Source organism: Amphiprion ocellaris, chromosome 6 (assembly GCF_022539595.1).
Source record: "Amphiprion ocellaris isolate individual 3 ecotype Okinawa chromosome 6, ASM2253959v1, whole genome shotgun sequence".
NCBI classification, from domain to species: domain Eukaryota; kingdom Metazoa; phylum Chordata; class Actinopteri; family Pomacentridae; genus Amphiprion; species Amphiprion ocellaris.
Genome location: NC_072771.1, coordinates 3,425,753 through 3,441,334, shown reverse-complemented (window position 1 = coordinate 3,441,334; position 15,582 = coordinate 3,425,753). Strand labels below are relative to the sequence as shown.

At 35.4% G+C, this 15,582-nt stretch overlaps 1 long non-coding RNA gene across 1 annotated transcript in view; it reads right to left on the bottom strand.

Annotated features, from left to right (window-relative positions):
* LOC129349118 (uncharacterized) overlaps positions 1-15,582 on the bottom strand; it is a 55,804-nt gene that overhangs the window by 35,146 nt on the left and 5,076 nt on the right. The window contains exons 2-3 of the long non-coding RNA XR_008601978.1: positions 13,768-13,965; positions 11,903-12,010 (exon numbers count right to left, since the gene is read on the bottom strand). This is a non-coding gene — a long non-coding RNA (uncharacterized LOC129349118). The remainder of the gene's footprint in view (positions 1-11,902; positions 12,011-13,767; positions 13,966-15,582) is intronic.

The following is a 15,582-nucleotide window of genomic DNA, read 5'->3' as shown; positions in this document are numbered from 1 at the left end:
AGTGACAGAAATGTGGGTTTTTCCTCCTGAACTTCTGTTTCCACCGATCAGCTGTTTAACCTCACAAAATATTAAAATAATGGAGATTTTATTCTGATCTATAAATAATTAAATAATGTAGGTTTTATTCTGATCTATAAATAATAAATAAAATAATGTAAACACTTATGCACTAAAGCTGCACTGAGCACGCTGGATGACACTTCAAAACTGTAATATGTGAATTTTTTAAAACTTTTTATCGATGGATTTTAAAAAATATTTTCTAATATTTATAAGAAAAACAACATATAACATAAATTAAATTGTTAAATTAGTGATAACTTGTGGAACTGCAGACAAATAAGTATTAATTTACATTTACTCGTGAAAAATAATGTCAGACTGTAAATAATGTCCACATCTAACAGCAATTAGTTGTTTACTGTTTTCTTAAACCAACTAAAAATATAATAATTATTAAGATTGTACAGATATTTGATTAAAAAAAAAAAAGTCCTGTTACTTAACAGGAAAATTCTACATACAGGAGGTCCTCGGTTTACGACGTCCTCGATGCAGCATTTGTTTATTAGTTACTGATTTTCAAAAATCACAGCAACACAGAATGTGTCCATTTAATATAGAAGTACCCACAAACAACATGACATTACGGTGAGTACAGGTGTGTGTTCTGCATGTGTACGTTATGTACAGATACTGAATCATGTGACCTAAATATGTAGCGGGAATTGATGGACTCAGAAACATCCCCACAATTAAATCAGTTGTTCCTTGTATCATTTCCAACAGATAAGTCCTGATAGGTCCTCAGTGGTGGATTGTAGTAGGATCCCAATCATGTGATCATCAGCAAGCAGCTGACGTAGTGTTCACTTGTTGTCATGGTTACAGTGACGCCGTGCCGCTATCTGACAATGATACAGAAATCTTCAACAAATCCATGGATCCAGACTATAAGCTGCATCAATGCCAAAATCTAATCACTTGGTCCTTGTATCATTTCTGACCTTCCCTGAAAATTTCATCCAAATCCATTGGTCTGTTTTTGAGTAATGTTGCTAACAGACAGACAGACAGACGGACAAACCAACGTACGCCAATCATCACATAACTCAGCCACGTTCTTTGGCATAACTGAAAACAGAACAGTTCTAGAAACTAGAATCACAGATTCATGAAGTCTGGGTTCAGAACCACAGATTCTGGTTTCAACCAGACTCAGAACAAAGACTTCTTGTTTCATGTTGATCACCGTCTGGTTCCTGGTATATTTGTGTTCCTGTGTGTCACTTTGTGTTGTTTTGTGGCCATTTCTGTCATTTTTGGTCTTCTTTTTGTCATTTTGTGTTGTTTTGTGACATGTTTGTACTGTTTTGCGTCTCATTTGTGTCTTTTTGTGTCCATTCTTTGTCATTTCTTATCTCGTTTGTAGTATTATGTGTCTAGCTTTGTCGTTTTGTGTCTACTTTGTTGGTTCACACCTCCTTTGTGGTGATTTGTGTCATTTTGTGTCTTATCTTGGCCCTTTTTGTGTCTCATTTTCGGTGTTCTCTGTCTAATTTTTGTCACTTTGTGTCTCATTTTGATGTTTTGTGTCTACTTTGTTGGTTCACATCTCCTTCATGATGATTTGAGTCATTTTGCATCTCATCTTGGGTCTGTTTGTGTCTCATTTTTGGTGTTTTTGTTCTGGGTTTGTATTGTTTTGTCTCTTTATTGATTCATATCTCATTTGTGTCTTTATGTGTCTAGTTTGTGTAATTTTGTGTTTTTGTGTCTCATCTTTGTTGTTTTGTGTTTACTTTGTTGGTTCATATCTCCTTTGTGGTGATTTGTGTCATTTTGCGTCTCGTCTTGAGTCACTTTGCGTCTCATTTTTGATGTTCTTGGTTTCGTTTTTGTTGTTTTGTGTCTAGTTTGAGTCATTTTGTCTTGGTTTTTGTCTGTGGTCTTTCATTGCGATTTACGTCATTTAGCGTCTCTCCTTTGTGTCTTTTTTGAGTTTTGCATCTCATGTTTTGTCACTTTGTCTCATTTGTGTTGTTTAGTGTGACGACAAAACAGTTCTATAAACTACTTCAGAGTCCAGAACCGATTCGTTCTGGGTTCAGTTGTCCAGAATCAGGAACAGAAATCGTTCTGTGGATCCTTGAGAGAAATAAAGAGTCTGAACTTCTGTCTTCTTCTGGTTGGTGTCTGGCTTCAAACCACTTCCTGTTCTGGTAAGAATAATTAATTTGGGGGAATCTGGTTTCGGCCTGTAGTACCAGAAGTAGTCTGGACTTCCCGTCTATGAAAATGAGACTTCAGGTCCCAGATCTAAATTTAGTCAAGATAATTCATGTACAGGAAACAGTGAAGTCTGCTGGGATCAGGTGGAGACCCCCGAGGTTTAAACATGTTAATGAGGCGTCAGAATAGACTCTACTGAAGTTTTTAAATCAGCGGAGAGGAAAGAAAAGTTCATGTCATGAATGAATTATTTTAACAACACAACCTGAACAGACACACAACGATGCTGAATTCACTGTGTGAAGTTTTAAACCAAATACTCTTTATGTAGCTTCAATTGTTTTCTTAAAAATGTTCCTCTTCTTTGACGTGTTTGGTTTGTGTTGTTTTGTGTCTCGTTTTTGCTGTTTTTGTGTTGTTTTGTGTCCGTGCTTTGTCATTTTATGTTTGGTTTGTGTCATTTTGTGACTCACTTGTGGCGTTTTGTGTGTCGTTTTGGGTCATTTCATGTATTGTTTTTGTGGTTTTGTGTCTCAGTTACATCTCAATTGCGTCGTCTTGCGTCTCGATTGCGTTGTCTTGCATCTCGATTGCGTCGTCTTGCGTCTCGATTGTGTCGTCTTGTGTCTCGATTGCATCGTCTTGCGTCTCGATTGTGTTGTCTTGCGTCTCGATTGTGTCATCTTGTGTCTCGATTGTGTCGTCTTGTGTCTCGGTTGAGTCGTTTGGTGTCTCGATTGTGTCGTCGTGCGTCTTGATTGCGTCGTCTTGCGTCTCGATTGTGTGGTCTTGCATCTCGATTGTGTCGTCTTGCATCTTGATTGTGACGTTTGGCATCTCGATTGTGTCGCTTGGCGTCTCGATTGTGTCATCTTGCGTCTCGTTTTGTGTCTCGTCTTGCGTCTCGTCTTGCGTCTCGTCTTGCGTCTCCATTGGGTTGCTCGGCATCTCCATTGTGTCGTCTTGCGTCTCGTTTTGCGTCTCGTCTTGTGTCTCGTCTTGCGTCTCCATTGGGTCGCTTGGCGTCTCCATTGTGTCGTCTTGCGTCTCGTTTTGTGTCTGGTTTTGCGTCTCGTCTTGCGTCTCGTCTTGCGTCTCGTCTTGCGTCTCCATTGGGTCGCTTGGCATCTCGATTGTGTCATCTTGTGTCTCGTCTTGCGTCTCGTCTTGCGTCTCCATTGGGTCGCTTGGCGTCTCGTCTTGCATCTCGTCTTGCGTCTCCATTGGGTCGCTTGCCGTCTCGTCTTGCGTCTCGTCTTGCGTCTCGTCTTGCGTCTCGTCTTGCGTCTCCATTGGGTCACTTGGCGTCTCGTCTTGCGTCTCGTCTTGCGTCTCGTCTTGCGTCTCGTCTTGCGTCTCGTCTTGCGTCTTGTCTTGTGTCTCCATTGGGTCACTTGGCCTCTTGATTGTGTCGTTTGGTCCTTATGTCCTTTATGCGTCTTGAGTCTTGTTTTGTGCCCTGTTTCTGTTGTTTTTTGTCTTGATTGTATTAGTTTGTGTTGTTTTGTGGCTCATTTTGGGTCATTCTATGAATCGTTTTTGTGAGTTTGTGTTTTGCATCACTTTGTGTTTGCTGTATGTCATTTGGGGTTTTGTTCTCATTTTGTTTTTTGTTTTTTTTGCTCGTTTGTCATTTTGTGACTCATTTGTGTTGTTTGTGTGTAATTTGTGGTCCTTTTATGTCTCTTATATGTCTTGTTTTATGTCTCCATTGTTTTGTTTTGTGTCTCATTTCAGGTTGTTTTGCGTCTTGTTTTTGTGGTTCAGGGTCTAATTCTGTGTTGTTTTGTGTCTGTGCTTTGTCATGTTATGTTTGGTTTGTGTTGTTTTTTTGTCTATTTTTTGTCATTTGGTCTTGTTTTGGGTCTAGTTTTTGTCGTTTTACGTCTAGTTTGTGGCACTTTGTGTCTCGTTTGGTTTGGGGTTTTGTGCCTCATTTTGTACCCCGTTTTTGTTATTTTCTTGTTTGTGTTTTTGTGTTCAGGTGGACAGTTGTCAGTTTCCACAGCAGCCTTTTTGTTCTTCTTGTTTAATCATCAGATTTGACATTATTTAGTTGTATTTAATAAATGAATAAAACGCTGCTGTTCTATTTGTTACGTTTGTGCATAAAGTGTAATTTTAATCTTGAACTGCAGATCATGGATCTGTTTTTAGTTCTGTCTGTTCAGCACAACTTGAAGACACTTTGGAAATTCCTCAGTAAAAGTGTTTTTCTGCCTCCTAAAGAGGGAAGGAAGGAACCAAATGTCACTTAGAGGCTGAAGGGCAGAAAAATATGAACGTAAGAGTTCAGTTTATGTCACTGGAGGAGATTTAAAGGAGTAAAATCAATAAGTCACTGATACCATTTGAAATATTCAGAACTGATCGAGCAGAAGAAGCCTTTCATTTTCATTATCAGTTCATCTGCAGATAATATTTTAATTGTTTTGTGTCTCAAGTGGTTAAAAATTCAAACTTTTACTCTTTATTTCATTCCACCAACAGTCCAAAACCCAAAGATAATCAATCTAGTGTCACATTTGACAGAGATAAAATTAAATTTTTGAAAATAAGTAAATAATACAGTATGTGTGTAAAAAAAAAATAGGTTTAAGATCAGATAAAATAAAATTATTTTTAAAAAATAATGTTGGCTAAGTGTGAAAAAACTCAGATAAAACACGGATAAACAAAGAAAAAACTAAATTATTTTCGAAAATTAATAATGGAAAAATAGTTTTAAAAAATTAAGTTCAAGATAAAATAAAGTAATTTTAAGAAGTAATAATGTAAAAGCAGTTTAAAGAATATAATTTCTTGTCTTTCAAATCATTTTTTTAAAAAAATGGATCAAATTCGCACATTTCAACAACAGAAACGCTCCAGAAAACAATAAATTTAACTTAAAAATGGGTTCTGAATAATATTCTGTCCAATATTGCAGATTCTGAATCGGTGACATGATTCAGGTTTTTATCTTTAATAGTTGATGGGAAATAAAAAACCTGCTGAAAGTCAGTCGACGGGCAGATTTTAAAAAATAAAAACATGAAAATTCTTGGAAAATATTTGATATATGAAGGTAGAATCTCACAGATGCTGTTTAAAATATCAATATTTAATAATAAAACAGTTTAAAACAAATCAGATGATGACGGTTTAAGATGGAAAAACCCTGCAGCTAGAAGTTACTTTGGTTTGTGGTTTAATTTGTTGTATTTTCGTCATCAGGCCACAAAATCTGCATCCAGCATTTAAAAACTGCTGCATGAGCAACAAAACAAGTTAGTTTTGAATGTAGGTCACCTTTGAAACCTTAATGACATTCAGCATTTTTCATTTCCCATTTCTTAAAACTGTGATTAATTAGAAATCAGGGTGGAACACATTCATTCTGCTGACAGTAAAACTTGCATCACCTTCAACCTGCTACATCGACACGTTTACTGCATCCTGACAGAGTCTTTTTATTGTCTTCAATTTTATTATTTCATTTTTAATCTAAAGCAGGTCAGGATTTAAATATTCCACTAATGCAGCCAGAAGGTAAACAGTCATAATTAACAGCTGAGTCATTCACACATCGATCCGACTGGTTTGTGTTCTTTTGTTGTTTTTGTGTTGTTTTTGTGTTGTTTTGCGTCTGTGTTTGTCGTTGTATGTTTGGTTTGTGGCATTTTGTGGCATTTTGTGTCATTTCAAGACTTTGTGGTTTTTCATCTCATTTTGGTCATTTTGAGTCTCGTTTTGGTCATTTTGCGTCTCGTTTTGGGCGTTTTGCTTCTCGTTTTGGACGTTTTGCGTCTCGTTTTGGGCGTTTTGCTTCTCGTTTTGGGCGTTTTGCGTCTCGTTTTGGGCGTTTTGCGTCTCGTTTTGGGCGTTTTGCTTCTCGTTTTGGACGTTTTGCGTCTCGTTTTGGGCGTTTTGCGTCTCGTTTTGGGCGTTTTGCGTCTCGTTTTGGGCGTTTTGCTTCTTGTTTTGCTTGTTTTGTGTCTCATTTTAATCATTTTGCATTTCATTTTGGTTGTTTTGCATCTCATTTGAGTCATTGTACATCTCGTTTTGGTCGTGTTTAGTATAATTTGTGTTGTTTTGTGTCTCATTTTAGTCGTTTTGGCTCTTATTTTTGTCATGTTGGGGTGTTTGGTGTCTCGTTTGTACTTTGTGTGCGTTTTCTGTTGTTGTATGTCTCGTTTGTGTCTTGTTTTTGTCATTTCATTTTGGGACTTATTTGTGTTAATTTTTTTGTCTTGTTTGCATCATTTTGTCTCTTTGTGTCTCATTTTTGTTGTGGTGGGTTGTTTTGTGTCTCCTGACACATTTACTGTATGCTGATGTGGTCTTTTTATTTTATGATCTTATTTTTAAATCAAAAGCAGTTCAGGATTTAAATATTCCATTAATGCAGCTGGAAAGTAAACAGTCATAATTATCAGCTGAGTCATTCACACATCAATGCGTTTGCATAGAATCGATACTTGGTCGCAGCTTGGTAATAAACAGGAAGCTGCTGAAGCATGAACTGTGGGCGAAAATGTGATAAAAGCGGCTTTTTCTCCTGAGCTGATGCGGCAGAATTAACGAAACTGAAAAGTCGAGTCGCAGTTTAATAAACTGTGAAACTAATTTCCTTTAAATAAAGAAACGATCCTCATCAGGGCAGGAAGGAGGAAAGTAACGACTCATCAGATCCACCGAAGCAGGAAAAGAAAGTGAATCTCATCAAATTAGAATAATCATCATAATGTTGAATATTTTCCACCAGGAATTCAAGAAAGTTATGATTTAATATAATCTGGAGTCAGTGCACTTAGATTCAGGTGTTTCCAGCATTTTCTGGTTCATTTTTGATGATTAAAGTCGGCACCAAAAATCAAAGAAACATCTCAAATTATTAGTAGCAGAATATTTCATTTCAAACTGTAATTACAGCCTGTGGGTTTGGGTTACTACATTGAAAAATTAGACAATTTTGGACAATTTTAGACAAATAAATGCAGCATGAATCAGAAACAGTGAACAGAGGAGCAAGTTGTTGGAGATACATTCAGCATGGTGAAACATCTTTCTACTGATGATACTACAGAGGTTTAAAACTGGACTAAATATGGTCCAAAGTAACGAAAAACTCATCCACAATTTACTCAAATTGCCCACAATCACGTAAGAAACTGTCGTTTGGAACTAGTTTCACGTAGTTTTGCACAGTTTTAGACAAATAAATGCAGCATGGCCTAGAAACAGTGAACAGAGGAGCAAGTTGTTGGAAAATGTGAACTTTGTTGTGGTGGATTAGAGAGACGGGACGGTGCTAAAGGTGGAAAAACTAACTAGCTAACAGACTATTTAATTTTTGACTCGCTTTTCTGGTTTAGTTTTGTGAGAAACTTTGACAGGGTTTGGAAATAAAGTCATGGTTTGGGACTTTTTCACTACATGCTTGAAGTTTCTCCTCCATTTCGTTGGGTTACCATGGTGACAAGTTCCATCCCATTTAACATATGATTGCAGAAGTACATTGATTATGTCGCAAACTAACACAATCCAGCAGAAAATATGACTTAAAATGTAACTGGGAATGAGTTTAGTTGTATTAGAGCGTAGTTTTGTGGAGACTCGGCTGCATGGTGGCGTTTCAGCAGGAATTATTCTGGAGTCAGTATGTTTTTCTCCCCCGAAAATGGTTCTAAAAGAGGTTCTACAGGGCAGTTCCTGCAGTCAGAACATGCACAAGAGGGTCAAGTTGCTCTAAGATGGTCTTTAAAGTAAAACAGAGGCAAACAAATACTAAGACTCTGAAACTCCTGCACAAATTCTGCACTTTTGCAATGAAGAAATGTGTTTTCAGAATGAATCCAAAGCAGAGGAACATCTAAACGTCTGATCATGAGTTACATCAAAGCAACGTCTGAGGGAAAAATCTGCACTTTCTTAAGGACAAACCTTCCAAAAAGGATTTAACTTGCTTTCATTTCTGCTCCGGTTCCGAGACAAAACGACACTTTGTTGTTTCTACGAGCCGCTGCAGAAGCAAAAGTGAAGAAAGAAGCTTCGCATGGCTGCAGACACTTCCTCACCACACAAAGCTACCCAACAAATCAAACCTCTGCCACCCGTTGTTGCACCAAACACACCAACAGAGGAAACCACTGCAGGCAGTTTCCCGCCTTTCAGCAGCAGTAAAGGTCAAACCTCCCACAGAGGAGCTACTGCTTAGTTCAGCAAATAAACGTCGCTTTAACAGACTCATCACGCTGATTTGTGTCCATTTTATATCAGTTTAATGCAAAACAATCTGATTTATGGCTCCAAATCTGACCAAAACTACTCGAATGTTGTTCAAAAATGACTCAAAATTTGAAGAAAACGATTTACCATTTGTCTTAAATGACTATAAAACCTCCAAAATGGCTCAAAATTTGTCTTCAGTGACTCAAAGTTGTCCAAACTGACTCCAAATTTGACCCAAATTACTCAAATGCTGTCTACAGGAACTCAGAATTTTACCAAAATAGCTCCAAATTGGACTAAAATCATTAAATGTTTGTCTAAAAAGGACTTAAATTATGACAAAAAATGACTAAACATTTGTCTTAAATGACCGGATAATGGTCCAACTTGTCTCTAAATCTGACCAAAACACAAAAATTCACCATTTTCCCCCAGTATCATTAACATCTGTTAGCACTTGAAAAATGTTACAATGTTGATTCCAGTTTTATATATTCTTAGAATATGTATCCTCCAAGAAATTAAATTAGTTTTCTTTTCTTTTCTATGATTTATGGCATTGTGGTCGTGTCACTCAGTGCAGAAGACATCTGAGTTCTTTCTACTTCTAGTCATAGCAGGAATATTCCCAGTCCTCCTGATTAGCCACTGCAGGCCTATCTATTCAATTCAGGTCAATCTGGCCAATTTTATGGTACTCTTGACAAGTTTCAAACCATTTTGGACCATTAGAGACTGAAAAGACAATCAAAGCTACTGGATGAATAAAATAAATGCAGCATGAATCAGAAACAGTGAACAGAGGAGCAAGTAGTTGGAGATACATTCAGCATGGTGAAACATCTTTCTACTGATGATGAGCAGAAACTCTTAACTGGACTAAATATGGTCCAAAATGATAAAAAAAAATCAATAAAATCATCCACAATTTACTCAAATTGCCCATAATCACTTAAAAACTATCATTTGGAACTAGTTTAAAGTAATTTTGGACTGTTTTTTAAGTTGTTTTGGAAAAGTTTCCAATAATTTTGGACAATTTTATGCAGATAAATGCAGCATGGCTCAGAAACAGTGAACAGAGCAGCAAGTTGTTGGAGATACATTCTGCATGGTGAAACATCTTTCTACAGCGTTTTTTTAAAGGTTTTAAACATGTAAATAGTTACATTTCTATCATATGTGAAGCCTAATTGTCGGTAGAAGCTGTGGAATCTTGGAAACGTTGATTCCTGTTTTAACTTCTCAGATGTGGAAACCGTTTGTCTCGTGGTTTTTTTTTCCATCTGCTGAAGTTCAGAGATTCTGCGTTTGTATTTGATGCTTAACGACATGAAAAAAAGTTCCATTTTCTCCACCAACCGTCAAGTTTCCCCCTCAAAGTGATTAAAATCTCCTCAGTTTGCTCCTTGTTGGTGTGAGGAAAGTGGAACGTCACACCAGAAACATCTCACCTCTTATTTACTGTAGCTGTTCTCACGAGATACAGTAAAGTTTTCACACTTCTGGAGTCTGAAGGTGTGAACCATGAAGTCTGCATCAGCAAAACGCTCACAGATGGAGGTTAGATCAGAGAGCTGAGAATAAAGCTAAACCTTCAGCGTTTTTACTGTTTCTGGCTGTTAAACCGCTTAAACCAGGACAATAAAACTCTCTGAACAGGTGGAAGAAGTACTGATCAGAGCTGGTACTCAGGTAAAACTAGCAGTACTGCAGTGTACAAATACTCTGTTGCATTAAAACATTATTCTTTTCAATTTGTATGCAAGAAAAAGCAAGTTTCATGTCAGTTTAATGCGCGCTTTCATTTTTCAGACACAATATGAAACTTTTTTGTGTAATATTTCTTCACTACCTCCGTAAAAGTACCAGTATTACTTCTTACTTTTCTATTCTACTCTTATTTCAGTTTATTTTTATTTATTGTATTTATATTTTGTTGTTTTTCCTGCTTTTTCAGCAATATTTGGCACAAAAATGAATTCTTTTGGGACTAATGAGGTTTTATCTTAAGGAAAAACTTTTAAGCGTCAAAATACACTAAAGTATTACAAGTCGAAGTACTCGTTCTAAAGAAAGAAGGACATTATTGGAGAATAAATACTGATAAATGAATGTGTTTATCACTGTAATGCTGCAGCTGCTAAAGGTGATGTTATTTCTGCATGATGGTATCAGTCCAGGAACCACGGTTTTACATTTTCAAGGGCCAATAGTTACTCTTTGTTGTCATTTTGGATAAATTTTAAGACATTTTAAGAAGTTTAAGTCACTTTGGACAATCTTCATCTCATTTTGTTCAAGTTTTGTTCCATTTCGGACAGGATTCAAGATAATTTGAGCTCTTTATCACAGATTTTGAGGTAAATTTGGATCCATTTTGCGCAGGTTTCAATTCACTTTGGACAGCCTTTATCCTATTTTAGACACATTTTGTGTCATTTTGGATTAAAAAACAAACATAACTGGAACCTACCAATGAGTCCACATCGCCATTTGATCAAAAATATCTGAAAACCAGAGCCTTGTCTTGTCATATTTGCCATATTTTGAGTCAATTTATGCAGGTTTTAATTCATTTTGGACAGTCTTTATCTTATTTAGGGCCAATATTTAATCATGTTGGACAAGTTTCAAGTCATTTTCAACAATTCTGGGTCATTTTGTTCAAGTTTTGTGCCATTTTATACAGGTTTCAGGTAAATTTGGAGAGTTTTTATCTAATTTTAGACATATTTTGAGTTATTTTGGATTAAAAACAAAAGAAAAATGAAAGCTGCCAATGAGTCTGCATCACCATATTGTCCAAAATGTCTAAAAACTGGAACCTTGTCTTGTCATATTTGCCATCAATCAAATTGTATTGATGTTAGAGCCTCAAAACTTGGTAAAATGTCGACCAAACACTGTATTTTCAGAAGGAAATATGGATCCATCCATATATATACCCTCACAGGAACTTTATGGGGACATAATACCACCTTTGTTTGGAAATTTTCTTTTCTTTTTCCATTTCCAAGGGCGTGTAATTGTTGATAAATTGACGTGTTGCAGCTGGTAAAGGTTTTATCTCTGCTGGGTAGTTTGTGATGTTCTCCGCTGAAATCACTCAAGTTTCATCTCAATCTATAATAAATAATATATAATAAAGTTTAATTGTATAAAATTGAGCTGATGAGGCCCAGTGGGTCAAAATTCGACTTATAATCTCCACAAAACCTGAAGTCAAACTGCCACAATCAAAGCAAACCTAAAACATGCAGCATGTCACCATTATTTAAGCTAACCAGGATCGTTTTGTACGATCAAAAATCTAAATTAGTTCGACATGTGATGTAATTATTTGAGGAGTCATAGAGATACGACATTAAAGCTGCTGAATTGAAGTGTTTGATTTTTAAAGTTAAGTCCTGTTGATCTACTAAGAGCCGCTTTGTTTGTGTTTTCTTACCTGCAGATGGTCCAGTCTCTGTCATGGCGTTCCTTTAACTGGTTCTTTCATCCTGCTGACGTCTCTCCAGTTCGACCAGAAGCTGCAGTTAAACCAAACTCACTGAGGCTGCAGAACAGAACAAAGATGCTACATGCTGCTGACAATGAACTAAACTGAAAGTGTTTTGGTAGAATTTTACTCATTTCAGATGTTTTCAGACCTGGAGTTTCTGTATTTTCATCCTCAAAAAACTTCTTACTTGGGAAAATATTCAAAGTGTTCAGTATCTCCAGAAATAAAACTCCCACAGCCATGAAATTTGAAAGTTATTTTTAAAAAATTTATTACAGGAACTTTCTTGGAGACGTAGCATCATCCTCATTTTGAGATTTTCCATTTTTTTCCATTTTCAGGGATCAATAATTCAAGATTTGGTCCAAATTACTCAAACAAGTTGTCTAAAATGCCCTAAAATCAATCCTGAATGATTCACAATACCCAAACATAACACAAAATGTCCAAAATAACTTTTAAATCTGTCCAAACTGACATAAAAATGGTGCAAATGGAATAATATTACCATTGTTGTGCCTCAAAATTGCTAAAATCTAGAACTTTGTTTCCAGTTTAGACAAATATTTGAACATTATGGTAATTTCTTTGTCATTTTGGACACTTCCGAGTCATTTTGGACAGTCTTTATCTTATGTTTGACAAATATTGAGTAATTTTGGATAAAAACTGGAACCTTGTCTTGTCATATTGACCAAACATCAGATTCTACTGATGTTAGAGCCTCAGTAGTTGGTGAAATGTCAACCAAAGACGGTATTTTAGTAGAAATATGGATCCATGCATTTATATACACTTACAGGAGCTTTCAGAGGTAGCAATATCACCATGTTTTTCCATTTTCAAGGGCAAATAATTATTCATTATTGTCATTTAGAACACATTTTCAGTAATTTTTTTTTTTTAACAGGTTTAAAGTCAGTTTTGACAATATTTACTTTAGTTTGGACAAATATTTGAACATTATGGTAATTTTGTTGTCATGTTGGACGGTCATCATCTTATTTTGGACAAATATTGAGTAATTTTGGATAAAAACTGGATTCTTGCCTTGCTATTCCTTCCACACATCAGATCCTACTGATGTTAGAGCCTCTAAAGTTGGAGAAATGTCGACCAAAGACTGTATTTTAGTAGAAATATGGATCCATCCATTTATATACACTTACAGGAACTTTCTGGAGGACTTAACACTATCCTCATTTTAAGCTTTTACATTATATAATTAAACATTTGGCCCAAATTACTCAACCAAATTGTCTAAAATGACTTAAAATCAATCCAGAATTATTCACAAATGCCCCAAATTGACCCAAAAATGGCGCAAATGGAATCATATTACCTTTGATGTGTCAAAACACCTAGAAACTTGAACTTTTTCTTGCCACAAATCCAATACCACTGATATTAGAGCCTCAAAAGTTGGTGAAATGTCGACCAAAGACTGTATTTTAGTGGGAAATATGGATCCATTCATATATATACACTTATAGGAACTTTATGGAGACATGATACCAACCTTGTTTGGAAATTTTGCACTTTTTTCTACCCAATTGTCAGCGCCCAGTAATCAAAAATGTGTCCTCTGCTGGAGAATTCAATCATCTAGATTTGCTGGAAACTATTCTGAGACTTTCACCAAATTTCATGGCTGTGGGAGTTAAATTCCTGGATATACTGAACCTTTAAAATGGTAAAATAGTTTGTCTGAGGGTGAAAATCCAACAATTCTCAACAGTCAGGCAACATAATTTACAGAAATGACAGATAAGTTAACTCAGAAACATTCATCCTGTTGATTATTTACTCACCTCCAGTGTTTCCTGTTTTGGTTATATTGGTCTCTACAGATATGCAAACCTTCACTGCTCTGACAGATGTTGTTTTTACAGGTTTAATGATCAACACTGAAGCTGTTCCAGTCCGTTTTCATTCACTCACTCTAAACCTGAAGCAGCTCTGATTAAACATCACTTCCACCTGAGTTTACCTGGATTCTGCTTCAGCTGCTGAAAAGACAATAAAACAGAAAAACAACACAAGGCAGCTTAAAAATGACACTAATGGCTTGTTCTAATTAGAATAAATGGTTTTATTAGAGTAAATAATCACTCAAAGGTTCTAATGAAGATGGATAATCAATTAAATAAAGCAAAAGGACCCTAAAGGCTCCAGGCAGCTTGTGGTGATTTGATTAATCACTCATTTATTTGGTGATAGGAGACGATAAAACACAATTTAAACCTGAAATAAAAAGTGGAGCCTGCTTTAAAGAAGAAAACTAATCTTACTACTTCATTTAATCTAAAATAATCCCATTTTAAGAGCAATTTCTGAATATTTTAGCATAAAATATGGATATTTTTAAAGGTTATTGGTGAAATTTAGGCTTGTTATGCCACATTGTTTTATATTATGAGGGACAAAAGCAGAACTATTTTTTGTTTTTATGGTACAACTTATCAAATCTGCTCAATCAGTTATGAAATTTATACAAAAATCATGCTATTTTCATTTTTGTGACCAAATATTTCATATTAAAATGGGTTTTATATATTTAAGTTTAAATTATTAAGACATGCAGCTACATCTGGTTCAGAAAATATCACCAAATGTCATTTTTTTTGTAAATTTGAGCTCTTTTTGTATGATATTACAGATTCTAAATCAATGAAATGATGAGAAATAACAGAATACAATTTCAATATGAGAAAAAAGTGGGGAAATATTTGATATATATTCATCTGAAGCCAAGAAACTCTTACAAACTTCACATTTTTTACAATTTTATACTTTATTATAGAAAGGTTTGTTCACATAACATTCACAGATTGATTTATAGAACATTTTATTGCTAATGACACAGAAAAATGTTTTTTTTGTTTTTTCTTACAGTATTTTCAGATTTATTGGCCTATAAGAACAGATTTCACAGATTTATGTTGTCAGAAAATAAGATTTCTGCAAAAATCTTTGACTCTAATAAGTCAAATAATGTAAGAAATAAGGAAAACTAACATTTTCAAGCTGCTTTTATCCAAAATTCAGATTTCTGTTGTGTAAATTTGCATTTAGACAATTATTTCTATTGTCGAATTATCTATAAATCATTTTCTAGATTAGTTGTTTGGTTTATAAAATGTTTTAATTAATTAAAAGTGAGAATATTTGAGTTGTTCTGTTTTATTTCAGGTCCGGAGTCACATCTGTTTCAGAACAACTCATCTGGTTTACTTTAAAAATCTACTTCTGTCTGTAAACTGGAGTCTAATCGATCAGAAACACAAGGTTTAAATGAACAAACTGCATTTTCCTCTGCTGTTCTTCATGTTTTAATGTTGTGTGTAGCGCCACCTGCTGCTGGAGCTGCAGAATTACACATCTGGTGTAGGATTTACACTAAAACAATTCAATTTGTGGGTTTAATTTACAAAATAATGTAAATTTATGCCGGTAGAGTCTTCACACGTCTGTTTAAATTTGGATTATCTCCACTAAAATAACATTAAAGTGGCTTTTAACAAACCTAACTGGTTAAATTCCTTTTCTTCATGCATAAAAACTTCTTTTTACGTCAAAAAAGTACTTTTAAGAAGTGAAAACTGTTTTAAACATCATATTTGCTC